Source organism: Abramis brama (assembly GCF_963993115.1).
Source record: "Abramis brama genome assembly, chromosome: 1".
NCBI lineage: Eukaryota > Metazoa > Chordata > Actinopteri > Cypriniformes > Leuciscidae > Abramis > Abramis brama.
The window spans coordinates 66382411-66388885 of record NC_139963.1 but is presented as its reverse complement, the minus strand read 5'-3'; the positions used below and the strand labels follow the sequence as shown (position 1 = coordinate 66388885).

Sequence of the window (6475 nt, the reverse complement as noted above, 5' to 3'; positions counted from 1 at the left end):
GCCATGAAACCCATACTGATTATTTCTTCACAAGACTTTTGAAAATTGTATGACGTAGCCTAGAATATTTGCTTCAAAACTATGTGAAAATCACCCTGACTGCTCATTCAGATAAGACAATATATTGATTTAAATTTTTTACGACGTGTTTTGTGTGAGAAAGCTTTATGCGAGAGCTCATTAATATGTAAGCTTTTCACACCTGAGAAAGACAAAGACCCTCCCCTAACGGCCCTATTAGGAGCTATCAGGCCCTATCATTCTGAGCAACCTTGCACAAAGAATGAGGAGATTTAAAAAAGAATGGCTTTTAGATTTTTTGGATTTATTTACAACACAACATAATCCAAAGATACACAACAAATGACAAAAAAGCACTCATTGAAAACAATGATCCAAAGACAGAGACCTTTGTGCCATTCCTAAAAACATTGTACATACCTTTCATTTCCAAGGTGTTTGATTTTCACTTTACCATGTTCATGTACAGAGACTCATGTGAATGTTGAAGTCAGCAGGACTCAGTGGCATCTGGGCCCTGAAAGAAAAAAAGTGAACATACTGATATCAAGAGAAAGGCCTGCACGATTTTTGGGAATAAATTTTAGATTTTTCTGGTTAAAATTGCTTTTTAAAATTCACAGAATACACACACACACACAAATGTTTCCAACAATATATAATATAATGAACACCAGGTTTGTTGTGCCTTGTAGGCATAGGCTATGCGCAGTGCTGCATAAAATAATAACAATAACCTATAGTAGCCTATAAATCTTCCAAAAGATTTAAGTAACAACTAAGCTAGAGAAAAATATATTGATTATCATGTTACTTTAAATGTTTCCATTCGTTATGATGATATGAAATTAGATAATAGTAAAAACATGAAGCCGTTTGGTGCGTTTTGCTTTTCAAACACGATCGCGCTCAAATATAAAATATTATGGTTACTATATAGCCTACATATCTACGTTTGAGCAGATATCCACAAACACAGTAACAGTAAACACGGGTCTAAATATTATAATATTCACCATATATCTAGCAACAGTTCAACTGCAATGTGAAATTTATGCAACAATAACAAACTAATATTTAAGAATTTTTTTTATTTAAGAATCTTTCTTGTCTTCAAATCGCGTTCTTCTTCTTCTGATGTAAATCCAACATAAGCTTAGGCGCGTCTTTCGAACTCGACGAAAAGCAGAGACTTGTGAAGTGTTTTGGTGTTTTGTTTTTGAGGTAATGAGCGCGTTCGCATTCCCTGTGGAGATTTGCATGTGAATATCTTTTGCGCGAGTGGGCGTGGTCAAATTAAAAATAATTAGGAAGCGTTTGAGAAGCTGGACATCTTGTTGGTTTTATACAAATTACTTAAACAGAGAATATTTGTTTTCAGTTTGAATCCGATCATTTAAAAGTACACACTTAAATGTTTATAAAGGTATATGGCTCATAAATGTGTGACAAGTATTCGCTGAGTTTTGTTTCAGTTTATAGACGTGCTCAAGAAAAAAAAGTTCACCTCGACGGAGAGGCAGAACGCACACCCTGTTTATTTTCTTTATTTTACAAAAGCACAATGTTTTGATTTGATTGTAAGTGGACACATACAAAAGGAGAAATATCACAGATTCTTTTTTTATATTTCTTTTTTTCTGTATGACCATAAATGACGGAGTAATTTAAGTTTATAGTGCTAAAATGTGAAGAAAATCCAGCAAAATGCGCCGGCGCGTTTGCCGACCTCAGAGGGTTAATTTTTTTAGTACCAACTTGGTACCGAAGTACCGGGTCTTTTGACAACACTACAAACACTCATTGGGAGCTGAGCCCAGCTAAAATGAAAATCCTGTGTGAAGCTCGAGTATTATGTGATGATGATGTTGTGTATATGTGGCATTATGTGTTGAACTGAACTAACAGACGTGATCCACAGATCCAGGAGAAACTTTAGTCTGTGTGACTGCTGGATCATTATACAGAGGTACGACACGTTCATTTATACTGACAGCTTTATAACATTAAACTATCAGTCAGTCTGTAAAAGCTTCATCAATAACTGTTGATAGTTGAATACCCTTGACTTCAGTCATGTACAGTTTCTCTTCTTCCTCTCATGTTTCCTGCAGTGATTGTGATTATTGTTGAGATCGCAGTGTTTGCTGCTCCTACTGTGATTCTTCTTCAGATCATCTGTGCAAGAAGAGCTGGTGAGTTTTGAGCCGCACACAATCTGATGATTCACACTCATCTGATCTGGAACAATCTGCAGTCATGATAAAAACACATACGAGAGGTCAGTCAATGCTTTTATTTTGCAGGGAGGAAGGACTCGAAGCACCCAGAGGAAATAGAGATGCCGACAATGTTAGAATAAAATACTGGTGAGTTTAGAGCCAATCTGCAGCAATATTTACAATAGCAAAAACTTACAGAGGATTGTTCATTGTTTTATTTTCTTCTCAGAAAACAGAAAAAACTCTGATCACAATGAAGAAATAGTGACACCAAGTTTAGATTACATTTTCTTGTGCTTCATATATAAACTGCTTTTAATATAATATTAAATACAGTAATGGACAGACTCAGACTGTATAATCTCTCTCTGTTCTGTGTGATGGAGCTGATTTGGTGATTCTTGGATCTTGTCTGTTCATTCCTGTTTTAGCATCTTTTTTTTTAAATTTTGAATGATTGATGCTAATTTTCTTAATAAAACCTCTGCAATTGTGTTTAATATGTCTCCTGTCCTGAGATGTTTCAAGAACTGATAAGAATGTGTATCTTGAAATGCAATGTAAGTCGCTTTGGATAAAAGCGTCTGCCAAATGGATAAATGTAAATGTAAATGTTTTTCAAATATGGTGATTCCCCCTCATGAGCTTGTAATGTATTGTAATATAGACTAGTAAGTGTGAGTATTAATGGGTCGAGTGTTGATGTAAAAGAAGCGTTTCAGTCGTTTCTTGAAAGTGGCTTAAGTCTCTGCAGTTCTGAGAAAATTGGTTTGTTACTGAAATGCTACTCCTGAAATGCATATATCCGCAATTTCGGTGTTCGAGCGCTATCTGAACCCGCCTCTCTCTCTCTCTCTCTCTCTCTCTCTCTCTCTCTCTCTCTCTCTCTCTCTCTCTCTCTCTCTCTCTCATGTCCAAATTGATAACACTAGAATCACCTCTAAGATCTCTAGAAAACGCTACAATTTCGCTAAGCATCATATAGGAAGATGTTATACGCCACCAAATATGTAGAGTTAATTTCCCTCAGATTCATACTTCTACGCAATTCGATACTATTGAAACGGGGTCGAGGTAAAATATGATACCCATTTACATAGGGGTCGGAGTGTTACTAGTCGACGACCTATCAGTACCAGCGTTGTCTATCAGGGTTGACGTGTTATAATACGATGATCTATCAGTATCAACATTACCTGCATCGGACGGGGCGTTGCTACCCGTCGGGGGCGCAGTGATGGCATCACCTGTAGGGGTAACAGCATTGATAGACAATGGGGAATCAATATCGACATTACCTGCGGGAAAAAAGCATCGCTAGATGCTGATTCATGTTCATTTTTTAATGCATAGTCATCTTGTACAATTTGTATATTGCATTTGTTTAATATTTCCTGTAGCCGATTAAATTTGGGGAATTGTTCAATAGCTATTTCTAAATGCTCTAAATTACAAGTCTGTGACGATGGTTCTACATTAAAAGAGGTTGCCGGATACATATTTATCATTTGTTGCAACCCATCACACAAACTATGGGTACTACCCATTTGCATTTCAAACATTTGTTGTAGCTGGTATGAGAGATTTGGGTCTGGATGACAGCATTGTGCATCGGCTGTGGAATGTTTTTCACCAACGTCCATTTTATTTTTTATTTAGAACAAAATTCTATTGACCTGAAATTATGAAACATCACAAACCCTGAGAATTCACAGTTATGACGATAAAAATTCAATCAAACACACACAAATGTATAAAATTGTAAAAATACAAGTACAACAAACACACCACACATAATGCTGAAAACAATATGTGGCGAGCACGACGAGGTCGAGGGCCGTGGGAGGACGGCGCGAGGTCGGTGGCGTGATTGATAATAAGCAACATGTGCGCGACATAAAACATTTATGTAGCGGAAGCATAAAAGGAGGTTTTCTTTTTTTTTTTTTTTTTTTACATTCAAACACATTTTTAATAACAAGAATAAAACAATTACAAAACGAAAGTAAAAGACAGCAGCCCCTCACGGATGACTGCTGTCACAATAAAATAAAACAAAACACAACATAAGTCCAGGCCTGTTCCTCTCTCGATCACTACTGTCGTCGCTCTTCCTTTTATGCTTCCGCTCCTCCGTGAGAGATGTGAGACCGGTGCGTTGCGGTTGGCAACTCTCCATGTGTTGGCGTTGTCCTCCCACGGCCCTCGACCTCGTCGTGCTCGCCACACAATACTAATAGAATAAAATAAAATGAATACAAAATATCATAAACAGATGTAGCCTATCTTCGGCGTACATCGCAGCTCATAACTCAGAGAAGATTGACAATTAATCGCTGTTCCCTAAGTTGATCGTTTAATATGAAAAGCACTTGTTCGTTGTTCTCATCTCCCACTGCTTGCAATCTGTGGATAGAATTTTCGAGTCTCTGATGCTGTTCATATAAAATAGCCTGTAATTCACGAATCTTAATGTGCTGAGCATCCATACGATCATTAATCGCATTGAACCCCTCGTCTATTCGACGGCATGGTGTGTAGTATACCTCTATCTGGGTACGGTACTCTGCGTCTTTCCGCACAGTCATGGGCTGAACCACTTCTTCTTCTTCTACTTCTTCAGCAGCCGGCAGATCGTGAAAAGGATACAGTGTTTGTCTAGCTCTCACAGCATCCTCGTCGAAATCATCATTCGCCCAAGAGATCTGATCCCATCGATCCTGCTGTGTTTCAGTCCACGCTGTCAAATCATCCACATTGTCAACTTGTACATCTGTGCAGAATGAGAAATGGCATAACTCAAATTAAAAACTAATGCAGAAAGTTTAACACAGCTATGTATAAGCGATATTATGATTAGAATAACAAAAACAGAACTCATAATCAGAATTAATAAAACATAATAATAAAATGTATGATTTACCGTTATTTTGCTCGGGCTTGGGTGAAGTCGCTAGCATAGACTCCGATACATTTCAACGCTTTTGGGGTGGTTCACGAAAACTCGGGCCTGGTTGAACGTCTGAGTCCATCGTAAGGTCAATCACATCAACACATCTTATCATCGGACTGTCAGAACTTATTGATGACGTGGAAATAGGACTAACGATTCTAGCTGGATGACTGGTAGCTGGGGGGTTTTCTTCAGGGTCTTTCTGTGTCAAATCAATAAATTCTGACTGTATAGTCAGCTGTAACAAATCTGTGAAAAGATGAAAAAGTGGTGGAACATTTTGTTAAGTGTCGAAACAATTACAATCCTGGGGGGGTATCGTAAGATAGGACTGTAATAAGATAGGTCTTACCAGTGGTCGAGACATCTATAATGTTCGGCTGTGTTGCTGTTACTGTACACAAAAACCTTTTCTTTTTTTTTACAAAATTTGTAAAATTAATTTTGTACATTTATGCAGATATTTATAAATATATACGATTATTAAATATATACTTACAGAGGTCAATGGATTGAAAAGTGAGCAGCTCAATGTTTGAGTCTAGAAAATAAAAGACCTATTAAAATAAACATTTGTTGATCAAATTTTATAATCTATGAATATCATACATTCAGACAGATAAGCAATATGCAATAACCATATGAATGAGCTACCATATGCAATCCTTTCCCATCACCAAACTTGTGACTATTGAGTGATGCCCATGCACATATAAATCAAAAGTGAAACGATGGCTCTCCCCTGCTGGACAATACGTGTAGATGCAACCTTCTAATAAACATTACATATCGATCAGCTGTGTAGTCGTTTTATAAAATATTACTTTAAAAATGGTCCACCTAAAAAATAGCAAGTAAAATGTTATATATATATATAATTCATATATATGAATATAAACTTTTAAATCTACAATGCAAGAAGTGTTTTTACAGAGATTAAGCACATCCCAAAAGTTAATGGATTTATGAAAAGTTATAGATAATAAATGCTTAAGGAAAAATCTAAATATATCAAACCTATGAGATGTAAAGCATTCAAAAAATACTAAAAAGCTTATCTATACAATAATAAATAAATAAAACACACTTTGAAAAATGGCACCCCCCTGCTGGACAATACGTGTAGATGCAACCTTCTAATAAACATTACATATCGATCAGCTGTGTAGTCGTTTTATAAAATATTACTTTAAAAATGGTCCACCTAAAAAATAGCAAGTAAAATGTTATATAAAAAAGTAATATATATATATATATATATATATATATATATATATAT

General features: G+C 36.2%; 1 long non-coding RNA gene across 1 annotated transcript; it reads left to right on the top strand.

Annotated features, from left to right (window-relative positions):
* Nucleotides 1–1927: 1927 nt before the first annotated feature.
* LOC311097156 lies at nucleotides 1928–2731 on the top strand. The gene is made up of 4 exons (XR_014609197.1): nucleotides 1928–1990; nucleotides 2136–2216; nucleotides 2328–2390; nucleotides 2473–2731. It is a non-coding gene; the product is annotated as an uncharacterized lncRNA (long non-coding RNA).
* The last annotated feature ends 3744 nt before the right edge of the window (nucleotides 2732–6475 follow it).